A 20,065-nucleotide genomic window follows, 5' to 3' on the forward strand; every position below is an offset into this window, starting at 1 on the left:
TGAATTCCCTGAGAAAGCTGTGACTTCTCCGACTGATGGTTCCTTGGTATACATTCTAGTTGGGTAGGTGACAAGTCAGTGGGCTATTGTAGTTGCCATGGTGACTATGCTCTTTCCAAGTGGTCTGGGTGAAGAAGTTGAACTCTTCCTTTAGGCTGGTATGTCTAATAAGTTCTCAGGCATGATTTTTTCTGCTAAGATTTTAATACATCCATATACTTTTAAAGTCTTAATTTACTTTGATTAATTTATAAGACAACATAGTTTCTTTCCCCTGGAAGTACGTCATTTGTCAGCCTATAATAGTTGGGTGTTACTGGACAGACAGATGGAGCTGTTGGAGTGTCCACCAGATAGACTTCTCCTTCTCTGTCCTCAAAATAGTCAAATGCTACTTGAAAAACTGAGTCAAGGTAAAGCAAAATCTAAAAAGCTAATTTTGTATAAAATATGTCATAATTAGAGCAAGGCATAGCCTTCTCTCAATATTTGCTGTGCAAAATTAGTTCCATATTGATATCCTCAGCACTGGGGTCCAAGCCAACCCCATGACATTCTTTCATGGTATGATTTATAGTCTTAAAACTATCAAGGCATGTGAGGGTAGCAGACAGTGGATAAATGGATACACATAGGCTAATTAATAGAGAATCAATGAGAGAGAGAGAGAGAGAGAGAGAGAGAGAGAGAGAGAGAGAATATGTACAATGTACACATTGGGAAGAGGAACAAAGAGGAACAAAGAGGCCTAGTGATATCAGTCCCCAGCCCCATCTTTGAGTCAGGATATTAGAAGGTAATAGGTGTGCATAGCTAAGCAGTCTTGGTTAAAGCATAGACCTATAACAACCTACCATTGTACTGCTTCCACATTCTTCTGCAAGGTGGCCTGAGAAGTTATCACAAATCTGTGCAATACCTTCCTGGGAAACACATTCCTCTGTCTGACACCAAGCATCAGCCTTTTCTTTCAACACAAGATTCCTGGAGAAATGTCCATTTCTTGGGTGCTATTGCTTCATTAGTGTGATGGTCAAAGTGAGGGATACTCTTATGTCTCTCTGGACACATTCCTTATTCCTCAGATCCTTTTTTCTGCCTGGACCATTGTAATTCCTATGGATCATGAATCTGATCTATGATGATATAGATACCAGTACTTTCTGCTTCATTCCAAGTTGTTGGTTTCATGCCCGTTCTGTGAGTCAGTGAACTGAGCTGAGTCACCTGCCAAGTGCTGAGGAGAGGTAAGACTTCCTCACAGCGGCCAGTAAGATAAGAAGCATTCCAGCCATCCCATATTCCAGGTCGCATTTAAATTGAGCAAGGAATACCAGAATATCACATTTTAATATTAGCATGTAAAAAATATCTTTGAATATCTGATATTTATTCTAGATGTCACAAAAAAACAAATAATGCATTAGTAAATAGTTGTGATGCAATTGAAAGAAAACCATAGCTGATCCTATCTTGACCAATGTTTCTCTATGACAGACTGAGATTTTCTCTTTCAAAGACATTTAAGATGCAAGGTTTGCGTGGTGTTTAATTAAATATCTAAAGGTATGGGGCACTTGAGGTATAGGGAGACTCACTCTGTCAAAGATTGGTGGCTATGTTTAGATTCTGTCATCTTCTTTTCTTTTACAGTGAGTTTTCATTTTAGTTTTGTGGCCCAATAAATCATCAGCCAAGTGGAAAGAATATTGAATTTAATGTTCTAATAGTTAAGTTCAGAGCTTGTCATTCAAAATAATAATTACATCTACCCTTGCAGAATATGTGTGACAAGAATAACAAATACACAATCCTACACCAAATTTTAAGTTATTTCATGTCTTAATTTATTCAATGCTTAAAGCCACTGCAATGTTGATGCTAGTATAATCATCCTGGGAGATTTGAGGTTTAGCAAAGAAGAAGAACTTGTCCAAGCTCACCCAGAAAGTGCCGGGATATCAATTTAGGCTGTAGCTCATGTCTATCAGTTCAATTACCTTCAGAATAAATTAATATTTATTCTAAAGCCAATGTTGTAGCTTAATGTTAGAACACATGCTTCATATGCATAAGACCATGGATTCAAGCTCCATCACTACATATGTGCACACACACAAACACACATATCACACACACACACACACACACACATACACACTAATATTGCTGAGTATCATAAACATTTGGCACCAAAGTCAAATCCTTAACTCAAATCCTTAACTTCTACACATTCAAATTTTCTTCCTTAATATGACTTCATATGCCACAAAGCTAAAAGACCACATTTTATAGCCACCTAGGAGCTAGAAGTAAATTTCAGTAGCTTTGGTGGGAAAGTCTAGGAAATTTACTGTGTGGGCTGCAGCAGAGTGTTGGCTAGTGTGATTTAGGACCACAGTTCATCCCCCACTACCCTTTTTCCTGAGGTTATAGACACTTGGCACCACTATACCAACAAGCATCTCTTCTCTGGCTGGTTGGTTTGTGTAACATATGGGGTCAGAAACTGAATAAGACTGGTGACAGTTATTCCCAGCCTTGTGCGTAGCACCTTCTAGCACTCTGATGATTGGCCCATAGAGAGAAAGGTTTAATCTCAAGTCCAGCTAGTCTTCTGTCTTGCATTAAAAGCATCTCCTGTCTTCAGTGAGAACTTTATCATTTAGTACTGGTGGGCAACAAGCCCCAGTGGCCATTACCTATATTTTTAAAATCCCTAAAGAGGATTTAAAACTTGTAAAGGGTAGCCTACTAACCCACTCACTTACTCAACTTACCCTTGGGACAGATCTTTCTGTTTAATAACCCACGGCTTCTGAGATTGCTTGAGTAATTACAAAAGGATAAAGTAAAACAAAACAATAGGAGGCTTTATTCCAACATGGAAAGATATTAGACTAAAAATACAATAAAGACAGATGCAGGCACACAAGGTAGATGGAAATACCATTCTAAGTTTCTTTTAGGTATAGAAAAAAGTTGAGATTCAGAAAACCCTGAGATACACCTTTACAAAAGCAAATACACTTTCTTGAACAATTTTTTCACTATTCTGAAAAACATTACTAAGTGTTTTAATGCACATGATACACCAAGAAATTATTTCAATTAAACAAGATCATTTTTCAGTATTTATTGTCATTGACTCTTGGTTAGTAAAATATACAAATTCTTCCTTATTGATAGGTAACTAGCTACCAAATAGCTTCTCTTCTACCCTTTCTGCTGTGACCTCATCATCTCTATGAGAACCAACTAACAGCTATGGAGGGAACAAGTCACAGAAGCTGGATGGCCAGCAGCATCTGTGTCAGAATTTGTAGGTTGTTCATTGGGATTGGCCTGTGCTAAACCTAGCTAGTTGTAGATCTGTTGCCTATCAACTACAGCTTCAAAAAGAGGCTTAGATAATCCTTCTCTGTTTTACATTTCAACCTAGCCAGAAAGTTTGAATCCAATCATGATACATACGTCCTTGACTAAGTCAACAAAGTTGAATGAGTAGTCAGATATTGAGTTTCAAGTTTTTCACTAATGTTTTTCTGAACCAACTTAGTGTTTATCACTAATGCACAATTTGCTAAAAGCAAATGTAGAACTGTTGAGGTGGCTCAGTGTCGGTGACTTCTAAGGAGCCTGACCACCTGCATTCAGTTCTCTGGACCCACAAGGCAGAAAGCTACTCTGACCTACATACATGCTATGGCAAGCATACAACACACATGCCCATGCATGTGCACATGTGTACACCCACACAATCAATATATCACACATAAACAAATATTCCAATACATAAAATATAAAATTTAAGAACAAATTGAGAATGATCAAAAACTGTCAGATGAATAGATTCTGCCTCATTACCTTGGCAATAGTCCAAATAAAACTATTTGTCACAGTTAAAACTTGAAGTGAGAATTGGTATCAAGATGTTTGAGATTTTTAACTAAGAAGAGAGAGCAACTATTTTGTGTCACTAACTGAGGCAGATCTACAGGTGTTGATAATATGCTGGGTTGAAGAGAGGCATGAGGAAGTCAGTCAGAACTGTTGTTCTGATGTGGCTAAAGGATTTAACTCACAAAATAGTTCCAGGTCCATGACAAATGGAAACCATGGACACCAAGGTCTGTGTGTGTATCATAGCCAGGGCCATGTTCTACCACCTCACAAAATGAGCAAAGTGTGTACTAAGCTTCTTGGTGCTCATTTGTTTCTTGCATCTTAAGTAAATTTTATTGGATTAGAGTTAGGAAGAAGTTGGAACGTTCATTTTTTAGTATACGTTTTAGTGTACAATTTGAATGTACAGTTCACGGTATTGACCTATGTAATTACTTGAGAAACTTATTCTCAATCCAGTGTATAATACAGTCAATATTTCCCCAAAGTAAACTTTTCTCACTCAGTATCCTCTCAGCCTACAAATACAGCCCAAGGATGGTTGCAGGTTAGTTTTTTATATTCTAATTTCCCTATCAATAAGATTGCCAATAATTGAACTTTGGTTGACTGTCTCATTCTATAACATAAATTTTATGATACTGATCCATATTGTACTTCATTTTTCATTGATATTCAGGATTCAGTTTATACTTGCCTGATCTTGTCCAGAGACTAGGAACTAATGGACTATTGTATAAATACAATTCATGTAATTGTTAATGCTAGAATTTACCCCACTTGTAAAGTAACAGCTTTGAGAGCAATGCTGATGGGGCCCTTGTTTATAAACCCTGTGTAAATGTATTTCACGGTTTTGGGCTTCAGTGTGACCTATTTGCTTGGAAATAATGGAAAAGTTGCAATACTACAGAGATTCCATTTTCCCTTCAGCTCAAGTCTCATTAAGTTCACTTCTTACATAACTAAAGAACAATGATCAAAACTAAGACATCAACGTGGGCGTAATTCTACTAACCAAGTTATAGGTGAATTGTAGATGAAATCATTTCAGGGTTGCTAGTGTGTACACTTTATTCAGTGTTCTCCTGTTCTCACATCAGTGACACCCCCACCCCTTCTTTATTGTCCTCCAGTCCTTTGCCTAGAGTACCATGTGGTGTTAGCTGTTTGTCTTGTCTCCTTTCTCTCCTCCTTTCCGAGGTAGCATCTTTTGTGACTTTGATGGATGAAAGAAGAAAGAAAAAGTATGTGGAAGACTATCTTCAGTTGTTTTCACAGATGCTTTAAAATTATTAAATTGAGGGCACAAATTTTCAGCAGGAACACACAGATCTAATGTGACAATTTTAGTGCATTCTGGTGAGTTGAGTGGTGTGTATGTGTGTGCATGTCTGTCTGTCTGAGCCTGGTTCATCAAGGTCCCGTGGCTAGAGCTGTGCCTTCCAGGTCTTACCACGGTAAAGCCACTGATTTTTGACTTTCTAATTGTGGTCATCAGCAGTGAACATCTAAGTTCAGCCCACTTTCAAAGAAGTGAAAATTTAAGTTTTACTTTCTGGATTGAAAAGAGGCAAAGTCTTGTCACCTGTTAAAATCATCATAGTAATTAAGCCATATTTTAAGGGTATGAAACTATTTTGTTGCCTTGAAGTTTCTTCCATGAATTTTGGCATTCATTGAAGAGCCTTCCATTTTCTTCCTTTTTCTTTTTCCCTTTTGCACATATTAGCTGTGACTATAATCAATTACTTTCATTTATTTATTTAGCTAACCATGTATTTGTAACAATGTGGACACATGAATAATCTGTTTATTTTGACTGTAACTAATTTTACTCCACTCATTATGCTATTTAGCACTGTTTTTTCTTCCATTCCATTGTGACATCGTGTGTGTGTGTGTGTGTGTGTGTGTGTGTGTGTGTGTGTGTGTGTGTTTACATGTTCATGAGGACATCAAAGGTTGATGTTGGTACTTGGTTGCTCTTCCCCTTATGTTTTGGTATAGAGTCTACCATTGAATGTGGACTTCATCTATCAGGTCAAACTGGCTAGTCAGAGAGCTCACAGCCCCTCTTGACTCTGTCTCTCCAGCAGTGAATTACAGCCACATGCTGTGTGTAAGCTATTTTTGCAGGTGTTAGAGATCAAAATCGTGTTATCTTGTTAACAAGGTCGGCACTTTACTGTTTATTTCTGTACTCATATCTTCCAATTTTTAAAGTATAAACATTTTGGATAGTTCGTCATTGTCTTTTTGTTTTCCAAGCTCCAATCCCATCACTTCTTTCTAGCCTTGGCTCTTTTTATGGGAGGACAATGTTAAAAAAATCAGTATCTGAGGAATAGGTGTTTGATTTATACTGCTCTGGCCCTCACAGTAGACAGAGTGGAGAAGTGTGTATATATCTCTACTCATCTATATACAAACATGTCAACCAACATTTGCACATAAATTAACATATAAATACATATATGTTAACATATAAATAGATAAATGTCATGAAGTAGCATATTTATTGTTACATATTAAATTAATTGAATTTATGCAGTTACATCCTACTGAGATTTCATCCTGACAATTCCCTTTTGAACAATTGTAACTGTGAGGAATCTTGCACTTAGAATTTGCAAGGCATTTAGTTTTACTTGCTGCGTATGCATGTAAAATTGTTTCAGAATTGCTATATTGTGTCACTGTAAGAAACAAATTTACAAACTACAATGTTGTATTTTTAATTGTGTGTGTGTGTGTGTGTGTGTGTGTGTATAAAACCTTTGGATACCAACTCAAAGCTCTTTATTTTGGTTATTTGGTAAGCTTCTTTTTTCACTAAAAGGAGTAATAATCAGATTCTACTATTTAATATTCACTATGGTGATAGAAAAATAGCACAATTATATTTGCAACTACTTATAACAAGGATGATATCTAGCAAAAATTAAAGGTAAATATTATATGATGGCCTATTTTTAGAAGAATTTATTATCTCTCATGATACCACATTTTCTTCCTTTAGTAGTTTTGTTCTACTGTTGTGTTTTTAATTTCTACAAGTATTTAACATGGAAAGTAATTACAGAGATTCTAGACACACAGAGAATTATTTGATAATATGACACTGATTTTTGTTTAGTTTTAGAAAATCATCATAGGGACAAATCCATAATAATTAGTGGAAATTTAGAGTCTCAGATTCATACTACAGTGTAAACACACATATAATATTATGTGTCTGCATTAAAAATAAAACCCTCACTGTCAGTCTATAAAAGAAATAATGTGTTTGTTTTCATGCTATATCACAGTAGCCAAAAGCTTAGGTTTCTAGAAAGTTAAAAGGGGCCATGTTCAGGTACAGAGGGAACTCTAGAGAGGAGAATAGATGGATAAAGTCCATATGAAAGGGGAAATGGAAAATACAGGAATAGGTACTAACTAGGGAAGAATAAAGGGAAGGGAGGTTGGATAAAATAACACACTAAGGATGTTTGAAAAAGTAGTAAGGTCATATTGTTTTATATTTACTTAAAAATACATATAATACCCTTCTGCCTATTATTTTTGCTGGGACAGACAGCTAGCTAGTCTGAATCACGGAAGATCCCCTATCCTGAGGCATACCAGAAAATCCGCTGCCCTCAGAGCATTTGGTAAGAACCCCCCCAAAGCTCCACAGCTGCTGCTGGGAGCCCAGAGGACTTGGGGACCCATCAAACCCCAAAACCCCTGCCCGCAAAATACCATTCCTCTTCTCCCCTGTCTTTTCTGCTGAGACAGACTGCTAGTTAGTCTGCTCCCTGTAAAACGCTGTATCCTGAGACATACCAGAAAATCCACTGAACGCAGAGCATTTGACTGCTAGCTAGTCTGCTCCCTGGAAGATCCCATATCCTGAGCCATACCAGAAAATCTGCTGACTCAGAGCATTTGATACCACACCCTGAGGCATCTCAGGAGATCTGCTGCACCCAGGGCATCTGACACCACAGCTGGAGACATCCCAGGAGATCCACTGCATTCAGAACACCACAGTTTAAAGGCATCCCAGGAGTTTCTCTGTACACAGGGCAACCGGCCAACCAACACCACAGTCCGAAGGCCTCCCTGGGGCTCTGAGGCATGCAGGGCAACTGATCCAAAAGACTGAAAGCCTCCCTGGAGTTCTGCTGTACACAGGGAAACGGAAACCACAGTCCATAGGACCCTTGGCAAACAGATTCACACAGGACAACAGCTTGACTGCTCCTCTGAAGATCCAACAGTCTGAAGGACTTCCAAGAGATCGACTGCAGCCAGGGCAACAGATCAGAAGCTTCTCTGCCCCTCTAAAGATCCTCTAATTGGAAGGCCCCACAGGAGGTCTGCTACAGCCAGGGATCCAGGCTTACCAGGAGACATGAAGCAACAAAAGAGGCAGACTCCAGACAGAGTTGCCCAGACCAGCAAACACCAAGGATAACCAGATGGAGAGGCAAGTACAAGATCATAAGCAACAGAAGCCAATATATGTGGGCATCAACAGAACCGAGTTCTCCCACCACAGCAAGCCCTGAATACACCAACATACGTGAAAATCAGGAAGCTGACCCCAAACCCTATCTCATGAAGATAATAGAGTGCTTTAAGGACGATATAATAACTCACTGAAAGAAATACAGGAAAACACAGGTAAACAGGTAGAAGCCCTTAAGGAGGAAACAATAGACCCCTTAAAGAAATACAGGAAAATAAATCAAACAAGTGAGGGCATTGCATAAAGTGGTCCAAAACCTAAAAGTAGAAATAGAACCAATAAAGAAAACACAAAGGAAGGCAAACCTGGAAATGGAAAACATAGGAAAAAGGTCAGGAATTACAGATGTATCACCAACAGAATAGAAGAAATAGAAGAGAGAATCTCAGGTGTAGAAGATATCTTAGAAGAGATAGAGACAACTATCAAAGAAAATTCAAAACATAAAAAACTCCTAACCCAAAACATCCAGGAAATTTAGGACACAAAGAAAAGACCAAATCTAAGAATAATTGGAATAGAGGAGAATAGAAGATTCCCACTTCAAGGATCTGAAAATGTCTTCAACAAAAATTGTAAAAGAAAACTTCCCAACTGAGAGAAAGAGATGCCATAAAGGTGCAAGAAGCCTATAGAACACCAAACAAATGGGATCAGAAAAAAAATCCTCTCATCGCACAATAATCAAAACACTAAATGCACAGAACAAAGAAAGGATATTTAAAGCTGCAAGGGGAAAGGACCAAGTAACAGATAAAGGCAGACCTATCAGAATTACATCAGACTTCTCAACAGAGACTATGAAAGCCAGAGAGCCTGGACAGAGGTCATGCACCCTTTAAGAGAACACAAACACCAGTGCAGGCTACTATACCCAGCAAAAGCCTCAATCAACATAAATGGAGAAACCAAAATATTCCAGGGCAAAACCAAATTCAAACAGTATATATCTACTAATCCAGACTTATAGAGGATCCTTGAAGAAAAATTTGAATACAAGGAAGGTAGCTACACCAAAGAAAAGACAAAATATTAAACATCTCACAACACAGCAGAAAGGAGAGAGCCACAAGCACATAAAGCCACCTATAAAAACAAATGCAGCAGGAACCAAGAGTCATCTGTCTTAATATCTCTCAATATTAATGGACTCAACTCAACTATAAAAAGACATAAGCTAACAGACTGGATATGCAAACAAGATTCGGCATTTTGCTTCATATAAGAAATACACCTCAATAACAAAGATAGACACTATCTCGGAGTAAAAGGATGGAAAAAAGTCTTCTAAGCAAATGATCCCAAGAAACAATCTGGAGTTGCCATCCCAATATTCAATAAAATAGACTTTCAACAAAAAGTTATCAAGCATGATGAGGAAGGGCACACTTCATAGTCATCAAAGGGAAAATCCACCAAGAAAACGTCTCAATTCTGAACATCTATGCCCCAAATGCAAGAGCACCCACATTCATAAAAGAAATTTTACTAAAGCTCAAAACACACATTGAACCCCACACAATAATAGTGGGAGGCTTCAACACCACACTTCCTCACCAACGGACACAGGTCCTTGAAATAAAACTAAACAGAGACACAGTGAAATTAATAGAGGTTATGAACCAAATGGATTTTACAGATATCTACAGAACAGTTCACCCTAAGACAAAAGAATACACGTTCTTCTCAGCACCTCATGGTCCCTTCTCCAAAATCAACCACATAATTGGTCATAAAACAACCCTCAACCTATCAGATCACCATGGCCTCAGGCTGGTCTTCAATAATAGCAAAAGCAACAGAAAGCCCACATACACGTGGAAACTGAACAACTCTCTACTTAGTGATAACTTGGTCAGGGAAGAAATAAATAAAGAAAGTAAGGACTTCTTGGAATTTAATGAAAACACTGGCATATCATACTCAAACCTTTGGGACGCAGTAAAAGCAGTGCTAAGAAGAAAATTCATAGCACTAAGTACTGGTAAAGAAACTGGAGAGATCTTACAGTAGCAACTTAACAGCAAACCTGAGAGCTCTAGACAAAAAGAAACAAACTCACTCAAGTGGAATAGATGGCAGGATATAGTCAAACTCAGGGCTGAAATCAACCAAATATAAACAAAGAGAATAATTCAAAGAATGAACAAAACCAAAGGTTAGTTCTTTGAGAGAATCAACAAGATAGATAACCCCCCTAACCAAACAAACAAAAGGGCCCAGAGGCAGTATCCAAATTAACAAAATCAGAAATGAAAAGGGGTACATAACAACAGAAATGGAGAAAATTCAAAAAACCATTAGATCCTTTTGTTTTATAAAAGCCTATATTCAAAAAAATTGGAACATCTAGATTAAATGGATGGTTTTCTAGACATATACCACATACCAAAGTCAAATCAAGAGCAGGGAAACTATCTAAACAGATCCATATCACATAAGGAAATAGAAGAAGTCATTAAAAACCTCCCAACCAAAAGAAGCCGGGGCAGATGAATTTAGTTTAGAATTCTACCAGACCTACAAAGAAGGCCTGATACGAATATCCCTCAAACTTCCATAAAATAGAAACAGAAGGAACACTACTTAATCATCCAATGAAGCCACAATTACTCTGATACCTAAACCACACAAGACCTAATAGAAAAAGAGAACTTCAGACTAACCTCAATTATGAAAATCAATGTAAAAGTACCTAATAAAATTCTTGCAAACGGAATCCAAGAACATATCAAAACCATCATTTACCATAATCAAATAGGTTTCATCCCAGGGATGCAAGGTTGGTTCAACATACAAAAATCCATTAAAGTAGTCCACTATATAAACAAACTCAAAGAAAAAAAATCACATGATCATCCCTTAGATGCACAAAAACATTTGACAAAATACAATGCCCTTCATGTTAAAAAGTATTGGAGAAATCAGGGAATTCAAGGCCCATTCCCAAACATAATAAAAACAATTTTACTTCAAACCAACAGCAATATCAAATTAAATGAGAGATACTTGAAGCAATCCCACTAAAAATCAGGGACAAGGATGCCCACTTCCATAACTATTCAGTGTAGTACTCAAAATTTAGAACAATAATAGAATGAAAATAGACCAAGCAGATTCAAATTGGCAAAGAAGAAATAAAGGTTTCACTATTTGCAGATGATATGGGATAGTATACATAAGGATCCCTCAAAATTCAACCAGAGACCTTCTCCAGCTGATAAACAATTTCATCAAAGTGGTTGGATATAAAAATTAACTCAAATCAGTAGCCTTCTTTTATACAAATGACAAACAGGCTGAAAAACGATTAGGGAAACAACTTCTTCACAATTAGCCACAAGCAATATAAAGTATCTTGTGGTAACTCTAACAAGACAAGTGAAAGATCTGTATGGCAATGTTTCAAGTCTCTCAAGAAAGAATCAAAGATCTCAGAAAATGGAGAGATCTCCATGCTCATGGATTACAGAATTAACAGTACCAAAAGGCAATCTACATATTCAACTCAATCACCATCAAAATCCCAACACAATTCTACTAAAGACATAGAAAGAGCAATTCTCAAATTCATCTGGAAAGGCAAAAAAACAAAACAAACAAACAAAACAAAACAAACAAACAAACAAAAAAAAAAAACCAAGAATAGCAGAAACAATTTTAACGATAAAAGGATGGATGGGGGGGAATCACCATCCCTGAACTCAATCTCTACTACAGAGCAAGATTAAAAAACTGCAGGTATTGGTACAGAGACGGGAAAGGTTGAACAAAGAAAAGAATTGAAGACCAGAAATAAAATCACATGCTTATGCACACCTTGATCTTTTGAGAAAGAGCCAAAAATATACAATGGAAAAAAGAAAGCACCTTCAATAAATGGTGCTGGTCTAACTGGTAATCTTTATGTAGGAAAATGAAAATAAACCCATATTTGTCACCTTGCACCAAGTTCAAATCCAAATGGAACAAGGACCTCCACATAACACCATATACACAGAATCTAATAGAAGAGAAACTGGGAAAGAACCTTGAACTCATTGATACAGGGGGAAATTTCCTAAACAGAACTCTCATGGCTCATGCTCTAAGATCAAGAATTGATAAATGGGATCTCATGAAACTAGAAAGCTTCTGTAAGGCAAAGGACATAGTCAATAAGACAAATTGGCAACTTACAGACTGGGAAAAAAACTTCACTAACCCCATAACTGATAGAGGGCTAATATACAAAATGTATAAAGAACTCAAGAAACTAACCATCAAAAAAACCAAACAACCCAATCAAAAAATTGGGTATAGAACTAAACTGAGAATTCACAACAGAGGAATCACAAATGACTGAGAAGCACCCTAAAAATGTTCAAAGTCCTTTAGGATCAGAGAAATGAAAAATCAAAAATGACCCTGAGATTCTACCTACACCAATTAGAATAGCCAAGATCAACCTCAGGGACAACATGTGTTGTCAAGGATGGGGAGAAAGAGGAACACCCCTCCATTGCTTGTGGGATTGCAAACTGGTACAACCACTCTGGAAATAAGTTTGGAGATTCCTCAGAAAATCAGAAATAGATCTATCTGAAGATCCAGCGTATACTCAAAAGATGCCTCATCATGCTACAGGGGCATGTGTTCTACTCTGTTCATAGCGGCCTAAATAATCACAAATAGTGATGGCCAGAATCTAGAAACAACCCAGATGTACCATGACAGAAGAATAGATATAGAAAATGTGGTTCATTTACACAATGGAGTACTACTTAGCTATTAAGAATGAGGACATCTTGAGTTTTGCAGGCAAACAGATGGAAGTAGAAAATGTCATCCTCAGTCAGGTAACTCAGATCCAAAAGTCATGCATGGTATGCACTCACTAAGAGAACATTATCCAAAAAAAGAGTATAGAATACCCAAGATACAGTCCACAGAACTCAGAAAGGTTAACAAGCTGAGAGAGGACCAGGGTGAGGATGACTCACCCACCTGGGAGGGGAAGAAGCAACCACAAGAAAGGAGAAGGATGAGTAACATAGTCTTTTTATTGGGTGGGGGGAAGGCTGAACCCTGGAGGGCCAACAGCAGAAATAATGGAAACAGGCAACCCTCAGGAGGAGGTCATCTTCATGGAGACAGGGGAGCAGGAAGGAGGTATTGGGTGTGGAACAGTTGAGGGTGGACTGGGAGGGGAATAAAATCTGGAGTGTAATAAGTAAATAAATTTGCATTTTTAACTTTATTTTCTAATAATCATTCTTATTTGGAAATATTGAAAGTAATCTACATCGTGAAAATCACCGAGTTATTCTCTTATTTATTTTAATCTATATTTTCTTCCATTTTATATATTCTATTTCTTCCATTTCTATCATTTGCATATTTTCGTAGGAAACAGAAACAATAAGGCAAACCACTAGTTTCCACAATACCTTTATTTCATAACTCTGCTTCATCTGACAGTGTTGCCATGACTAAGGGAGGTTAAAAACTACATTCAATGCTTAGGGTGTTGTCATTGATAATAAGAGGAGAAAACCACTAATTTTAACCACATCCCAATCTCTTTAACTTACAATGCATATATACTATTCAATTCATATATGATATATATATATTCATATATACATATAGATACATGCACAAATTTTCACACATATACAACATTTTTATGTAACTCTTTCGTCACATGCACATATGTATGTAATCTTGTGTGTGTATGTCCCCACAGCAAGCAAAGCAGAGGAAGAATGTTGTAGAAAACAACTTGCGTTCCTTCTTTCCTCTGACGTGTAAATTTTGAGTCTGACTGTGGTGAGAGTGATTTTAGACCAAGGAGGAATTTCCACCTGCTTCTGCTTACCTTCCCTCCACTGAGTCCTTTGATTACTTGCATACTGTTGGAAAGAGTTGTATGTGGTTTGTAATGTGTATTTATTTTCACATGTGGACAATTTGAATCAATGTTCTGACCTTATGGCATATATGCTACTATCAATAGAAAACATTTCCAGATGTTTCCTGTAGAAAAAGCTGACTAGAAACAACCTCTGTGCAGCTTCAAAGTACATGTTCCTCTCAGATGTGCCCTTACATGCGCTGTTGCGCTTTCAGATACACGTGTGTTAAGATGTGCCAAATCTGAGTATCTGAGCCAACAGCTGAGTTCTTGATTTTGACACTTTCTAAATTCTTTAAAACAGAAATTGTGTTTAAAAGTCCCCAAATTAGAATAGAGGGAGTACCAGCTTATATGAAAAAGAGTGACCATGTAGAGAGAGACCTTTGCTCGGTAGATATACCCAGTGACAATTCTGAGAGATATCTTTGTGGAGTCTGACTAGGTCTGAACTGGGTGTGAATGTCAGTTATGGCAGCGTGAGAAGCGTGCTGGATTACACTTTGCTCTTGCTTTCTGAAAACATTTAATATCTTTCACTGCGTTTATGGCTATGTTAAACTTTCATTTGCATTCGTGTGGTTTTGAGGATTGCTGTGAATATCTGGTTCTGCCTAACACTGCAGGGCTCTTTACTTAATATATGCTGTATTGCTGCTTTATTATTAATAGAGGAGTTATCATTTCACATCTGCAATCTCTCTCTTTTCCTATGCTGGTAAACGTATGTGTACTATTGTGATTAGCAGTGTTTAAAAGCGATTACTCAAATTTACAGGGATTGTTTTGAAAATAAAAATGCAATTAGGCTATATTTCCCAGTCTAACGAAATTTCGTAATGTGATCTTAATGTTCACGTTTGCATAAATATTAAATTTACATTTACTGTGCCTCTTTGTGCATGTAGGTGTGATGTAGGTATATGTAGATGTGTGTGTGTGTGTGTGTGTGTGTGTGTGTGTGTGTGCAGGGAGTGTGTGTGCAGTTGTGTGTGTGTGTGTGTGTGTGTGTGTGTGTGTGCAGTTGTGTGTGTGTGTGGTGCTGTGTGTGTGTGTGTGTGTGTGTGTGTGTGTGTGTGTGTATCTCAGACGATGGACTGGTGTCTGAACTGAGGTCCTCCCTGTCATAGTAGTAAGCATTTCCCTCAACACATTCATCTCTGCAGCCCAATCTCATTATTAGCTGACATATATTCCCATTTTTACAGGTTTTATGAATGATTTTCATAGCTTTTTACATCATTATGGGAGTATTTCATTATATAGACAATGATAATTTTGTACCTTAAAACATGTAAGCTGTTGATATTTTTATTATTTGTGTTTTTGAGAAATAACCAATTACTCCTCACCGCAGATATAGCATGGGATTACTAGGATGAAGATTTCATATTATGTCAGCAGTTTTACTGGTGTCAAAACCTTAAAGGTTGGAATTGGAATAAGATTAAACATTTGTCTTAAAATCCTTCTCATGCATATATCCCATGTACACCTGAACTTCCGTCAGTCTGTCTCAGTTGTTTGCTGGTGGAGTTTGATGGGCAGAGCCTATATCTCAATCCATGGCTTCATTCCATGCTTGTAGTGACAACGGAACTCATCCACATTCAAGAAAGCTCAGATCCTCTAGATGAACAGTACATATTCTTAGCCACATGTTGATCTCTTCAGCCTCTTGCCACACTGCAGTGTGTGTGATTCTTTATTACCTAATGTCATGAAACTGTACAAACTTACTGTTAGTGATTTGGCAGAAACATGACAGTGGCTATATAATGAACATATAGCCTAGAAAGAGTAATGTGTAGATTGGATCTTCAACAAAGAACTGTAAAGCATCCAATTCAATGTATTCTAAAGGTCTGTGTCTTGTGGGAGAAATCTATATAAAAGGAGACTTTGAATTTTTATATCTGTGGTCACATTAGTAATTATTATATTGCATGTACATACAGATTTTACTGTAGTTCAGGGTTCCCATTTTGTTTGTTTGTTTGTTTTTATGTTTTTAATTCTAAAGGAACAATAGACGTCTCTTTTAAAAGCAAGAACTTGATTTGTTTTTAGAGTAGGTTAGGAATTGACTGTGATTCAGCAGTTACAGTGGTTCAGAAACAGACAAGGACTGAGTGTGACTTGCCCACTCAGATGAATCTTTTCTTAATCCTTCCTAAATTGAAGTCTGTAGTTAAACTTTACAATTTTCCAGTTCTTCTCTTAAAAAGCTTATTTTACTTTATAACAATAGATTATGTTAGTTTGAAATTTATTTTGTTCTTTTTCTCAACCTTTTCTCATCTCACAAAAGTAATTAACTTGATAATAGTCCATTCCCACAATAATGAGATTTTTTAAAAGTACTTCTGTGTTTTTACCTAGATATTTAATGTTTTCAATAAAGCTTATCAAGTGATTTTGTGTTCTTTAACTGTATTACTTGATATGTTTGCAGTCAAAATAATGGAGTTTTAAATTTATAGTCCCCTCATCATGAGACAAGAAGTATGGATAAATAAAAGGAAATTTAAGTCCGTGGTAAAGTGGCTAGTTTGAAAGCATCCAGGTTGTTGGAAGAACAAGCCCTTGTGCTCACGGATAAGCCCTAGGAAAACCAGGAATGTTACAACTGAATGGTTGTTTCTTTAAAGAACAGTATGTAGCCTGTTTTTCACCTAGAAGGCTAGGAATAGATGTAGCCTCGAGTGACTGCTGTGCTACCCGTGTGGCCAGGCTTCACATGGTTACCCCAAATTCTTATAAACAGGAGCTGGGTGGCTCATAACTTGGGGACCTTATGTTAACTGCTATGTCCATGACCACATCTGATTCTCCAGACTCTTATGCACATTTCAGCCATCCTCCCTAAGAAAGTTTTGAGCATTGTTCCTCCGTCAATAGAACCCACTCCTTTTAAGGGAGTAGCTCTATGTACTCTATAAAGTCCTTCAATGTAGTCATGCCTTAAGCTTAACTGCTCACATGGGTTTCAGATAACTGTTACCACAAAACTTCTTGTTACAACTTTGTACTGTTCTTAAATATGCCTACATTAAACTGTATCAGGCTCTAGAAGTCTGAACCAACACCAGCTAGAGTCACACTGAACTGGACATCTTTCTTGCCTTTTATGGATCAACATTTCACTGGCCCTCATGGTCACTGTGAGACCCCCTATACCAGACTGAAGTATGAATTCAGGTTCAAACAGTAATTGGAAGTGAGGAAGCTGTTTAACCTCTGTGATCTGAGTTTATTCAACTCTTAGGCAACACCAATAATAAAATCACAGGAGTTAATTATAGACTTCTTTTTAATGTACTTGGAAACCTTAATGCTCAATTTTGCATGAGTATTTGGAATTGCGTGGCAATTGTTCAATGATATGATGGTAGAACAGTGATCATGAAGGTAGTGGTGGCAGAAGCAGAAAGGAATGCACACCGGCAAGATTGATAACCAAGAGCAATTTTGCTGCTCAGATGAAGTTAATCCTCTCCTCATATTAGGAAATCAGAGGAATTTGCCTATCAAGGAAGTGTCCATGTACCCTGGAATGCAGAATCTTCATCCATGTGGCTATCATTAGACAGCAAGTCTAAACAGAGTACAAAGTCTCTGGTAGATGTGTGCTCTGATGGAAAATATATATATGTAAAAGGCCAGGAAAGTAGAAAAGCTGGAGGGATTTTCGGGGGTCTACAGGAGGTTTTGAGCAATGAAGTTGAAAAATAGAACAAAGTGGAAGGAGGAATATAGGGTATGAAGGATTCAGTGGGGAAAGCATCGCAGGAAGACAAGACCATGAGTGGATGTACACGATAATCAATAAAACCTAAATATGTATAAAATGTCATTTTGAAAACCCCCTACTTTGAAAATTATGTTTAAAATATAAAATATTTTAAAATAAAACATTCAGTCAAACTGATATTCTAGAATGTAGAAAGGGAGGAAAGCAATTAGATTTGGATCCAACAAATAAGAAATGGGTACTCAGGATATCCATTCCCTTTTCTGCCAATGTCCTTGTGTAATGGGCAACAGGTCTGGAATATAAATGTTTATACAATACAAGTGGCTGGATACTTTAGAGATACTTATTCTCTGGTCTACCAGTTTTGAGTTTCATGTTAATAAATGCCCACTGTACAAGGATACTTCTTTTTTCTCAGAGAATACTCTGATCTCTGAGTAAAGAGATATGATAGTAGCAGCTTGATACTAAGTCCGTTCAACAAAATGATAATAGGTTTCCCCATGCTGTTTGTGAACTCCCTTGACATGAATTATTGGCCAGGTTTACAGTACCATATGCATTAGGGATGAGTAAGATTAAGGATATTCGAAACCTCTATATGGAAAATGTACTTTTTATAAACTTCATATATATGTGATATATATCACGAGTTATCTGTCATCTTTTATTATTCATCATGTATCACCTGTTCTATCGTTTTATCTTTTACATAAAATAATTTGATTGGAGTTATCTACAAATTCGGGTATGAAGTATCTCAAAGAAACCACAGGTTGTCAATAAAAATGTTCACTGCCAGCTGTTGCACACTCTCCCTCTAATGGTTGGTCAGGAATGTCTAGAAAACTCAAAAGTAATATGGACTACTGTATTTTCTCTTTCCTGCCCACCAGTGCTTGATCAGCATATGTGATTGCTGAAGACAGCATGGGTTTTTGGTCGCATGAGACTGGGGAAATGAAGTTGAGTGCCTCACCGGGGAAGCTTCCTCTCTATTGAATAATTTCATCAAAATGCAGGCTTCAGGAAGAAAACGATTACCAATAATATCAATTTTCTGTGACCACTGTAAGACACAATAATAATTGATCTGGCAAGATATGTACAATAGTGGCATAAATACAAAAGCAGTTACCGTTTCTTTTTCTAAATTCTTTTTACTTTTGATAATTCATTTGACTTCCCAGTTGCTGATCTTTGTACTGGATGCTATCTGCAGGAATCTGTGAGGCTCTGGCCCTCAGGAGCTCCTCAAAGGGAGGAAGAATAGAGAATTGGATCCAGGAGGGTTGTCAGGCCTTTTTTGTGACCAGTGCACTTCTGGAATTGGTGGGTCTACTGAGTTGGTGGGTATAGTGGGTGGCTAGGAGTCAAGATCAGTATCACCGAATGAAAGTGACTGTGGTAGACTCAGGCAGCTTCAGCCAGCTTCCAGAAAGAATTTTCTTTCCCAAAGTGTTACAGTTCTATCAGACACAATCTCAGATGACCTTTGATGAAGTAACTTGTGCACTGATTTCCTTGTGGATAGGGTCTTATATACATTTTGGAATGGGTTGAGGTCTAAAAGTAGATGCTTTCTATTGGCTTGGTTTTGAGATAGTTAGGGATGCCTCATCTAAATGTGGAGGGTGCCCCATGTGACTGATTGTCACAGTGATCTCCATGGGGTGTTGTGGTCAAGTGTTCCTGGACAGGAACTTGGTCAGTGGTAGATCAAACTCCTCAGATATGAGAATTACCAGGGTTTCTGAATCTGCTCGACCATACCTAGTTTTGTGTCTAGTAGCTTGATCCACTGCTCCTCCTTTTGTTTTATAAAGAAAGGTACATCAGAATAACTGGTTTCTATGTTTGACAAGGGCTGCTTCAGTGGATTCTTTTCCACACAGTGAGATAGCGCAAAGCCCAGGGATGAAGATCTCTTCTTCTTTCAGCTTCCTCCCATCTGCAAGGCAAGTTCTTCAAGTTCATAGAGATAAAG

This window comes from Rattus rattus, chromosome 4, assembly GCF_011064425.1.
Source record: "Rattus rattus isolate New Zealand chromosome 4, Rrattus_CSIRO_v1, whole genome shotgun sequence".
In the NCBI taxonomy this organism is placed as follows: domain Eukaryota; kingdom Metazoa; phylum Chordata; class Mammalia; order Rodentia; family Muridae; genus Rattus; species Rattus rattus.